The 12,218-nt window shown below is 37.5% G+C and overlaps 1 long non-coding RNA gene across 1 annotated transcript in view; it reads left to right on the plus strand.

Moving 5' to 3' along the window:
* LOC147757189 (uncharacterized) overlaps window positions 1-5,439 on the plus strand; it is a 41,689-nt gene extending 36,250 nt beyond the window's left edge. The window contains exon 3 of the long non-coding RNA XR_015323286.1: window positions 4,139-5,439. This is a non-coding gene — a long non-coding RNA (uncharacterized LOC147757189). The remainder of the gene's footprint in view (window positions 1-4,138) is intronic.
* Window positions 5,440-12,218: the final 6,779 nt, after the last annotated feature.

A 12,218-nucleotide genomic window follows, 5' to 3' on the forward strand; every position in this document is an offset into this window, starting at 1 on the left:
TACATCTTCATCTCGCACAACATATAACTTGAGCTAGGTCTACATTTACCTCGTAAACAATTGAGTTCCACTGGCGTGTAGAGATGAGAAGAAGAGAACCTAGCAACATGTTCCCGGACACAAACGGCCACGGGCAAAATCGTGCATGTGTTATCAATAGGACTTTGCACAGGTTATTAGTGGTCAGTTTGTAGTTTTGCGAATGTTGTGCAATATGATATACCTTTTTTTTGACCTACGGTCAACAGGGTATCAGCAATACCAACAATTAATATTTAATATATTAGAATCAAATTTTATCATCGTAACTGCACGCAGTGCAATACTTCGAAGAAAAAATTGCGTGTCGAAGGGTACATAGTTCGCTTGCGAGTATTCCTCCCTTCCAGCTGCTAAGTCAAAATATTTTTGCCTAAAAATATTTTCGAAAATTTCAAAAAAAAATATCCAAGTTCTAAGGTTCGTGATTTAACGCAGTGGGTCAACATATACCTAAAACATTGCACAGTCCTATAACTTTTTAAAATATGATAAGTTGATCTGGTGCGAATGGCTTGCAGTAGCAATAGGTAAAAAATCTTGCAAATTTATTGTTTTTTACTATGACGACTCTTAACATTCAAACATAAATTAAAATTTAATCGTTCTTCAATGGCTGATAACGACATACAACGTTTTGTCTAATTCGCAGCAAATCACCTCAGCAAGTAGTAAATAAAAAGTTCTTTATGTCTCCTTACGAAAATATTCTATAAGCACTTTTAAATCCTGCCCGTACTCCTAAAGCAATTCGTATTATTTTCTTTAGATTTTTGCTACTTAACAAATAGTCCAAATAAAAATGGCGCATAAACCTATTGAATAACAATCCGCTCATGTAACAATTTTGACGTCTTTCTCCAGGCTTCGTACACTCTACTAATTTTCAAATGTGGGATATAAAGAAGTATTGCAAATATATGTATACATATTTAGGAAGCTAGCAACACTCTATTTCAAAGTCATAATATTTCTTTTGGCACAGGGAATCTACTGTAAATGTATAGATCGATTTCTTAATTGACTTCTCCTCACCTTCGATCGATAGAGTTCGGCTAAAAACAGTATCTTGTATTTTCAGGCCCTGAACACGCTCTATTAGGGCGGAATATCAAGTCATCTCATTACAATAAACGATACATTTTATACGAGGTAATAGCGAGGGCAGCCGCAACGGCAGAATGGAGAATAAGACTTGTAATAGGGGTATTACATAAATATTTTCCTCTTAATACATACACGTCGTTCAATAAGTATCCCTCAATACATATCAGTTGTTATCATTGGTCAAGCGAAATAACTTCGGTGTACCATTAATTATATTATTGCATGAATGCTCATAAAATGGCCCTTTTTCCTGAAGAAATCAGAAGTAGTTCCGTCTTTTCTATGAGCCCGCTACTTATTAACCAAGCGTCGTTCGGGGACCTCTAAATTAGGACTAAATGTTATATACCAAATTAATATGAGGTGCTTTTGAAGTGATAGTAAGTAATTTTTTTTTCTTTTTTTTTGTGTCAAAAATCATGCCAGTCAAAAATTTTCAATTTTTAAACACTTTAGAAGGTGTTTTCCGTTCTCTTGCTGAACGCAAGTGACGTTCTAGTGGCCTATTTTCTGACCGCTGTTCATTGTTCCGACTCCCTTGTACCTCTGACCGCGTGTTGTTGACCTCTATAATATGGCCATAATTTGAGTCTAAGGTAATTTCTTATTCATTACTTTCCAGACCTCCGCTGGAAAAAAGCCCTTACCTTTGCATAGGGTTGTACTTTCTCATTTTTAGACTCAGTCAATTAAGTTATATCGAATTACGAAATTCATTACTATCAGCCTTGCCACCGTTGTTATCATTAACGCATTTCACCACAATTATTCAGCCTTTAACAGTGGAGAACCTTTCTTGGCTTCAATCGAATCATATGAATGTCAATACGAGGTATTGAACGGCCTTAACCTTCCTCTCTCGCGCGGCTGTACCTCGTAAAGAATCTATATCTTATTTGCAGTATCTGTCTCGTTCAGAAGGGATTTGAGTTTCGCTCGCGATCATTAATATGCATACAATCAAGAGGTTTACAACTGACTTTTCTTTGAGTTCGTGTGGAATTCAGCACTTTGTCTTTAAATCTTCGTTAGTGCACACTGGCCATTCCAACTCTTTTTCATACGACAGAGGCTGCACTTGACCATAATCTTTTTTTTTTTTTTTGTAATTATTCAGGGTGTGGTTTGTCGTACAAAAATTGAAACCTTTTGCTTCAATATCAGTTTCGGTATCTGATACTGTGCATTTGTTTAACTTAACTTAATCGTAAAGCTTGCGACACACGATACACTAAATTCTAGATAAAAGAACCATTAGGTTCTTTTTGAAACATCGACGAAATTACTTGTCGACTGTCCAAATACATCTTGGGATCTCTGGGAGCTTGCCAACTTGCCTTGGCTTAGTTCAAAACATAAGCATTTTTAAGGTTAACAAAAATGCTGTTTCCATGCAAGAAGATTCGAAGATTTAAAGCTCAGTTGTATGCAACCTTTTGATAGTATTTAGAACGCTTACATCGCGAATTTTTCGCCATGGTGACTTAGCAGATCATCGAGAACATACGCACTACTGAGAGGAAATTACGCCCTTTTGAATAAAAATGTTAACAATATGATCATTACCACGATTGAAAGACTCAAGATGTACATTTTAAACACTGACTTGGCTCCTCTTATTCAGAGAAGGTCTAAATGGAGTTCAACCATCATAAAGGTTACAATGTTGAGCTTAGCCATCATAGGTAAAAAAAAAAGTAGGAGCTCAAATCTACTGATATTAAGCTCTGACCAAATAAGAAGTAATTAATACTATTATCCTGCCCTATATAAAACAGCCGATTTTCTCAATTTCAATCAAACGAAGGTCTTTTTTTGCACAAAGACACTTCACGTTTATGCATCGTGCCTACTTTCGCATGGGATAACACTTAAAGACTCTGCTCTTTACGTATGGTATTTGATAACTCACAACATTTTAGGGTATTAGGTATCGTGAAACATCGGTAGTTATTAAGCTGCGTACATAAGACCATCATGTGCGTGCCATATTGCTGTCAGATGTTAAAATATCGACGTCACGCTTCTTGCGCTCGTGCCTCTTTTATCATGGGAACTTTGTTTTAGCCTTTAGAGGAAACGAGATGGCGAGGTGCAAGCCTTCTTCCTGCAATGGCGAATCCGTATCAGGGACTTTTTTTCTCTCTAAATTTGGATTCGAATCCAAGTCGCATCTCGCAGCGTTTAAAGGAGCCCTTGCAGGCAGATACTGTGTGTCCAGGTAACATTCGAACATTTTACAACATCCTTAACTGGCGATCGTTCATAGCTAAAATTACATCGTTTTAGATTAAGATAGAAATTAGCTACATGCAGGATATGCCTTATCAGATGTCTACTACCCGTTTAACCAAATGCCTGCTTTCTACTTATCGCTGAATTATGGTTTATACTACCACTACCTGCAAACCAATCTACTAAGATGTTCGCATTTTATACCACCTTATAGAGAGAGGCCTACTTTAATTCCATTACTACCTTCCAATATTCGAAACCTCAATCGAAGGCAATCAGTGCACGGAAGTAATTTTCGCCCATTCGAGTCGAAAACGGCTTTGGTCAAAGCCATCAGATCGTGGACCAATGAATACAGAAGTACGTGGCTGAATATAACGCACTGTGGTTAATTGAGAAAGCGTCGAGTCACTTGAACCATGCTTTTTTTAACGCCGAGCAACTAATCAACATTGGAATTAATCCTATCCGACAATCTTAATATCATTATACTTCTTAAACTTCTGTTAATGTAGTTTGAAAATTAGATTATAGCATGAGGTTTAGTCTATGAGACGGAATTTTTCGGAGAAAATTTCGGTTTTCAAGGGCTAAATAATCCTGATACCTATGTACAATCTAAAGCTTTTAAAAGCTCCGAAAGCAAAATTTAGATTTTAGGCTAAAATACATTAGCAATACAGATTAAGCGGTACTATTATCTAGCATGACGTTACTCGTAATTACATATACTAATAATTAAAGTGTTGCTTTGCAGAATCGCAGAACGCGTGGCGATTTGGTAAACACCCAATTGTGACAGCTGAAACGTCCGCCTGCTGACATGGCCTAGAAGGATTCCCTTCAGACTCTGCTTCTTGTATAATTAATTATTCCCGATCTCAATTTTAGAATATCGCTATCGTGGTCATCCGAGAAATTACTTACAATAAATCTGGGTCCACTTCAGCCTCTGGTCAAAACCTGCGAAAAGCTGGGTTACATCGCGAGATGTTAGTACTGACGTGAGGTACTATATGGCATATTATTTTTTCCATCGGTTGTTGATTATCCAGTCCCTAATGGATAAAGAAAGATGCCAAGCGTGCCACTTGGTGCAATGAAGAGGGTGCCCTGCTAAAACTAAAATTAGCATTGGTCAAATATGGAATAATTAGGGAAAACAATGTTGTTTAGTAAAGAGACATTCTTATAAACTTGTGTGAAAAATTCAAATTTACATGAAGACAAGGTAAAGTTAATATTGGATTGTGTCTAACGAAAGTCTAACAGCATCTAAAAAATAATGCTTAATTTAAAAAAAAGATACATTAGAGTTGCTATAACTATACATGCATATAGTATGTTACATTTAGTCCTCTACTAGATAGATTACGTTAATTTTGGCGGTTTCGAGTGCGAATAGCTGAACGATAAAAATTTGTTAAAGACATCGTTTTGCGTTCATTACTACATGGAACGTGATTTTCCATTCTTTGCAACTTAAAAGGCAGACAATCTTCATCCATCTAGCCTAATCGTCATAGATGGAATCGCTCCTGGTGAGGTGCGCCTGATCACATGAAGATTTTTATTCGATGCGTGTACTTGTTTGAGCTACAAAAAACAAGTGGGCCATATTGCAGAGGTACACTATTAACGGGGAAAGTATACTTTATTTCTCCGCTCCTATTGAGGGAACAATTCCTTTGTTTGCAACAAACGAGCGAAATTCCTATAGGCAGATGGGAAAACTACCAAGATCAGCTTAATCATTGAGGCTAGCAACTGCCTTGAAATTTTGAAAAAGAGAACAATGACAAGAATCGGTTCGACACAGTCACACAATCAATGTATGTTCTTTCATTATTTAAGCAAATTTAATGATATTTTGAATTATGTTAATAAGTATGCAATAATAGAAATTATCGAAAATATATAGAGAGATATTATTAAATTAAAATATTTTACATAAATACAAAATGTGTACATATTACCCCTCACTTTTATAATATGAAAAAAGTCATAACATAGTAAAATACTGAAGAGTGTTTTGAATAAAGTGTCTAGTCTGCACAAGATGCAGCCATTCAATGAAAAACTGTTAATCTAAGTAATAAAATATTTAACTCTAAACAGGTAACCTCTAAACAAATCAATATAATTCTATGGTTAGTTCTACAAATTTTAACACATAAGTGGAACAGCCGGAATTATTCCTTCTCGTCTATTCGATAGAATTCGAGTATGGAAATCATTCACCTGTTCGCAAACAAAGAAAGCCGTACTCCCATAGCTAGAATATAACAACGTGTATTAAGCCGCTATTATTCTCGTTACTGGTCCTCAGGTCTAGAACCGTCTACTGTATATTCCGCATTGGACGGAAAGGACGTAAGTGCTTTATTTTCTTTACTATTGTTCTGTGTTCTGTACTTCCTGATGCTTTTATTTAAGCCTTGTTTTTCTTGTTTATTCAAGTGCTTCGTTCCTGTGCATGATGATTCTGAAAAAGGTTATTTCTTTACTTCACCCCTCTATCAATATAAACGTACCACTAACAACGTCCATACATAGAATCCAAGGTATACTTCGGAGACTTCTTGTGTTTTTTCAAAGAGCTTCACATCGACCTAACCTAGTTTAATGGCACAGCACCTAAATTAGGGACCTGTCACTGTCTGTCAAATCTAGTTGATCATTTTAAGTTAGAAATATGTATTCATACCCGATTCGTAGGCTAGCTTCATTGAAGTTTGTAACTAAAATAGCTTGTGCTGTAAAATGCAGAGCAACTGTGCGGTACTGGCTTCAGAACATATACAATTTTATTAGCAGGTCTCCGTTAAAATGACAGTAATTTATGTTGCCTCCCCTTGAATAAATTTTTGGTCTCCCGAAATATATGTAGTATTATTTTGTGCTTCTGCGAGGTATTTCAGAGTTAAAGCTTTGAATAGGCATCAAACTAAACACTTTGCCATTGCATCACACCCATTACAATTTTTAGCCCTGAGTACAGAGGATTAGGCTCGTGATAAAAACACTCGCAGCTTTCCTATGACATAGTGAAAATTGTCAACCGACCTTAACGTGTTGAACCAATTCAACGCCTCTAATGAATCCAAACTGACAAAGCGGCTGCTCTAGTTTTCGAACAGCATCTGGGCGGTCAGAATAGTCATGTAGAACAGTAATATCGAGCCGAAAACATCTTCAGTTGTAAATAGAGACCTACTTGTTAAGTACAGAAAAAAAGTCAAGGCAGCTGTGTAAATATAGTACATCTAGGCTTTCCAGAGCATCACAAAACGCGCCATAAGCAACTGATGACGCGCTATCTATTTTTGCTGAAAAGTTTGCATTAGCGTCTCGACCTCTGCATAAAGTTCATTTTGCTCTGGGGCGGTAGATCCGTGGAAGCTTACCGTGCCATTAGAAAGAAGGTTTTTATGTTTTAAGAAGAAGAGATTACTAGTCACACAAAATGTGTAGTAACCTCGGAAAATAGGGTAAGTGATTACCAAATTTTAATTTCTCAATAGCGGGTGTCGTCGAGAATAGCCGTAAGACTCATTTGGTTATTTACGCTACGTAGCTTTACGCAGCTCCATATGTCAACCGAAGTTACAGTAAGCTCCAGCTTTCCTATCGTATTCAAGATCTCACACTCTATCCACATCCAAATTCACTTTAAAAGTCTAGTGATATATTTTATAGACATGATATAATTTCACAAAATGCTCCCCTTTCAATACTGGGGCTATTGCATTTCGCATACAGCCTACATGCAATTTTACGTACATACATGCGATACAGCCAATTTATAGTAACGATATAACAAAGACAACATGTGTAATACAGTATGTTAGTAGCAATAAACAATAAAGTACAAAAAACTTCATGTTTGTGTCTCCTGAAGTAACAGTCGTAGACGCCATATATTTGTGACTCATTAAACTAATTTGCATAGACAATCTAGACATAAGAAGCAAGCAAGTATTATTAGTACTGGTATGTTATTTATCAGATGCAACCATTATCTTTTACATTACCATATTAGTTGTAAGGCAGAAGCAAGATTCCCAAAATTATGCAATATTCCATTTTAGAGAAGGAGCTAGCTGCAGCCTTCGTCTATGCTGACATTTAGGTACTTAAGTGGGACATTTATTCCTATGCGAATAGTCATTACCAGTGCTAATAGTACAATGAATTTCTGACGCTGTAGGGGGTATTCCGGGGGGAGGGGGACGGGGGGGTGCAGAAACTTTGTTTGAATCTGCTGTTCGCTGGGAACTGTCGAGTTATTGGTCAACGCGATTTGTGGTCTTCCAAATGATTATTTTGGCCTAATATTGTCACTACAAGGCTTTATTCTCTTGATAAATCTATTGGCTAGCAACTTCGAGCTTCCACTGCCCCATCATGTGGCTCTAATATCCTCCTCATGCAAACTACATATCATAAAAAGGTAATCGCCATCAGCAACGTTATCTAATGACTTTCTAACAATAGCACTTGTTAGAAGCAGATTGTCGGAGCGCTTCACGAGAAATTCCTCCAATGCCCGTGTCTGCTGTCCCGCCAACCTGTTTAGAGGGAATGTGAAATAATTACAAAATATAATATAGGCAAATATTGTCAACAATTTCTACCTGAGATATCTCTTCCAGAAGTGATATTCTACTGGTGCGTTAACTGCCATTCGACAAAGCCTTCTTCCCTAGAGCAATCGGGAGTTACTGCTTTTGAATTTTACGTCAAGGCTAACCTCGCAATACACAAACGGTAGGTAGTAAACACTTTTCGATACCTCGTATTTCTTCAAAGTTAATCTGAAATATCTTTATCGCTTGAAGACAATAAAAATTAACAAAGAATCGCTTGGAAGCGTTTTTGAATTGGAGCAAACCTTCCGTTCCGAATGAGTTTTGACGCAAAAATGACCATCGGAAAAGTAACGAGACGGATTATGCCTATGAAACGTATTCACCTGACGCAATTTGCTCAAAAAATTTCAGTTTCAAATTCTCTGAGAACACGCGCACCTGAGTGGAGAGAGATATATATATATTATTCTGAAAAAAGATTATGCAAAGCTCGAATAGATTCGATGCTTTAGGTTTTCCATGTCGAACAGATGAATCCATATTCCATTGGTTCAGCTATGATTAAGTACTATTAAAGATAGGCTTGAATGGCAGAGTACGCTACACATACGCACGATTCTTCGTCTAGTTAATCAAAATATTTGCACAGTTTCAAAAGAACAGGGTACCGATCTATCGGATTCATTCATTTTGCATTAAAAATACTACAGTAATTGAAGTGATAGTTAGTTTGAAATTTTCTGGACGAGGTTATTGAACGATTTCTTTGTCACATCTCCTGGGCAGAGTAGGTATCTCTGGATAATTACCAGGAGAGCTCTAAGATGCACGCGCTTGATGCCTTTATCATACGATTTTTACATATGTGTTTTTAGGTCATTTGTAAACTTCTTCTATTATGATAAGTATCTTACTGTTCTTCAGCAGGCCTTTGCATGTTACCCGCGTAGTGCTCGCATTTTCAGTAAATTGAGCCGCAAAATAGGTTTTCGCGTCCATTGTGTCCCGTCGTAATTCGCTTTTATTTATTTCAGAGTAACTTACCTGATTATAGTATGTGACTCAGATTAAAATTGCCCGCGACCCCACACGGATTTCGGCATTCGAACACGCAACTTGTCTAAATCTGGCCTAGGATACCGGTCTCAACTAGCGGGAATTACTGCGATAGTAAGAACACCGCTTGTTGGCTCTGACACGTCTCGAACTGATTTTTTTTTATTCTTGGCACAGAAAGTAAGTAGCTCAACATATTGTGAGGTGTTGCGTCTAATGAAGTGTTCTATTCTGCAAAGACCAATTGCCGGTCTCCGTTTTTAAGTGCTAAAAAACTACACAACAGTTATGCTGTGTATTGCGAACAATCTGCTTACCGCGACCTATTCGACATATATATATATATTATATATATATATATATATATATATTATATATATATATATATATATATATCAATTTGTCAATATTATTAGCATTTGTTGCGCTATCTTTACCATCGGTAGTGTTACCTGGATATCTTTCCCAAGATACGGCTGTGTATTTTTTGCGTTCACTAGCAGCTGACGTATTTACAACGTGGCAGCGACCTTAAGTCTATGCAGCGCTATTCTGCAGCTTTTTGGGGGGCGTTGTTAGTACTCTTACGTCGTCCTGGAAGTCTAGTACAGTAGACTTCGTTTGCCCTAAACGTGCTTTCACCTGCCGCTATCGGTACCAGAGGCGGTCTATGTTCGTGGCATCTTGGCGTGCTGGGTTCCAGCGCAGACATATAAGTGTACCGAAGCGTCCATATAGAATAGCAAGAAGTACACTGGTTGACTTCGGTAGCAGTAATTATAACGGATAACAAAACCTAATAGTGATAATGCGGAGCAAGGTACAACAATTGAAGCTTTTTGATGAGCGAAGCACACTACCTCGAACGAAGTTACATAACAGGTGAACAACGGCTTACGAACTTAACACAATAATAAGCCCCTATAAAAATGATAAAACTTGGTTGAAGGCTTTCATTAGCATGTCTTCTGCCACGAAGCAGATTAACACTTCATGTACGGTGCCAGCGTTTTGAAGATATACTTACCAACGATGCAGATTGTCAAACACAGGCAGGGTTATTACTTTCCAAAGTAGACGCAGCAGCCCCTTAAAGATTTTCTGCGTTTACCTTTCTATAGAAAACCTTGGAGTAAGTTATCAGAAAACTATCAAAATATTAAGAGATGTTTGGACTTCAAGTATTTTTATTCACACGTTGGTATACGTGTCAGTACCTGTGGTGCCAACGTGACGATTATCTAAATATGAGATTCGATGATCACACCGTATTCCATGGTCGCAAGCTTGATACGGCTGAGATAAAAGCTATAAAATCTGACCAGTTAAAATATCTTTCGTGGATATGTAGAAATAATATACGAGTAAAGCAGAACACGTGTAGTTACATACCTTTGCCGTAAGGAGCCTTGAAGAAAACTGCAATATAACTTTTAAAAATTTACAGCGTTCTGCTATAGCGCTCCTTTAGACGGTATAGGAAAGCCCACAACAAGATCTGTCTATTATTTTTTTTTTTACCAGAAACGAGTCTGAAAAAAGGACATTTGAAATGTACTGGAATACAACTGTCATCTTCAGTGCACACTACAAATTGAGGAGAGGCTAAGGTATTTTGGATATATAATCAGATGTTGTGAGCGTTAATTTTTAAACAAAATAAATTTGATATCTAAATTTTGTTGTTATCGATTATGTAGAATACATTTCTGATAGCATAACTGCAACTGTTGAAACACAACATCCACCAGAACGTCACTTGGGTCAGATAATTTTTTGCCGTGATTTCGTGATGGCTCTTTCATTCCAGACATGAGCAGCTGAGGAGTATCTGTTAGAGGAATTGACCAGAACAGAAATATGAATGGAACAAGGTATACTGCGTACTTAGAACAATCAAGCTTCACCAATTACGGTACCTGCAGACGTAAGTGAATATGGCCTTGAAGCTTTCATCTTACGTCGCATTTGTAACGCAAGCTATTGCCTGTGCAATTCTAACAAGAGACGATTTTCCCAGCTTTAAGAAAATGCTGGAAGTCATTTTTGCAGTCACAATGTTTCACCCTTACGTATTCGGTAAAAATTAGATCATAAAGCGCATTTATTAATTTTTGGCTCAAAATAAAGTTCGTGCTGTCAGTCGCTTGCAGTGATAAGCATCTGTTATAGTTAAGTAGGACTTCATAATCGACTATCGTAACACTAGATGTATGAAGTTTGCATAAGATTCAGCCAAATGATTACCGCCAATTCCTAGCCCGTGGCTTGAGTAAGCCGCCCATATCACGTGTTCAACAATTTATTTTCTAGGTTTTGCTTGACGTTTGTCGATAGGGATGAAAAAATGGAACCTTTATATTGTATTATTTATTTCTGCAATCATAGAGTTAGCACAGTATCTAACTACATACGAATTATAGCTTTAGTTGTTCAGATTTATTGCCAGATAATGCGTTGGAAATATCGACAGCAAACAGGTGCGGCCCTTATGGGTTCCGGTCCCTAGCACAAACAACTTGTTTAAGTCGTGAAGGGTGTGCTTCGAAAAATTCTAGAAATAAACGGCATACATTTTCGAGGACTCGCGGCAGTTTTAACTCAGGCTGAAATGCTAATCATACGACAGCCGCTCATGTATTATTCAGCTGTGTTATCAGCCAGCAACATAAAAGGTTCGCTTATCATAGCGGCGAGAGGTGAACTTTGTTAGAAAACGGGATAACTTTTAAATTTACTCAGCGGATAATTGTATCACATATTATCTCCATGCACACTCGCGACAAATGCAAATATCGATAAGAGTTTCATACATCAGTCTCACGACTTGCCTCTTTTACGGTGCTATCCTAAAGCGGACCTGCGACAAATATATTCATTTCAGCAAAACTAACGAAGGTCTGCTTCTGTTGCCAGTGGTATTATTATTTTCGATTGCGAAATGCTATTAGTTCTCTAGAGTCATAGCGTTTTTCGCGCAGTATGACGAACTCTTCTTGGAAGCCCTCTGTTCAACGTGGGCACGCTCCCAGATAGTATGGGTGATTGACTAGAGTACGCTCTAATACATATTCAATCAATTATTCACACCCTACAAGCTTACGTATCTAACGTGTAGATGTATCGTTGTGTGATGGAGGCTCACAGATATCAGGACTATCACGCTGCATGCAGTACTCATCGTGTCCG

This window comes from Varroa destructor, unplaced genomic scaffold (genome assembly GCF_002443255.2).
Source record: "Varroa destructor unplaced genomic scaffold, Vdes_3.0 BEIS01000003.1, whole genome shotgun sequence".
NCBI lineage: Eukaryota > Metazoa > Arthropoda > Arachnida > Mesostigmata > Varroidae > Varroa > Varroa destructor.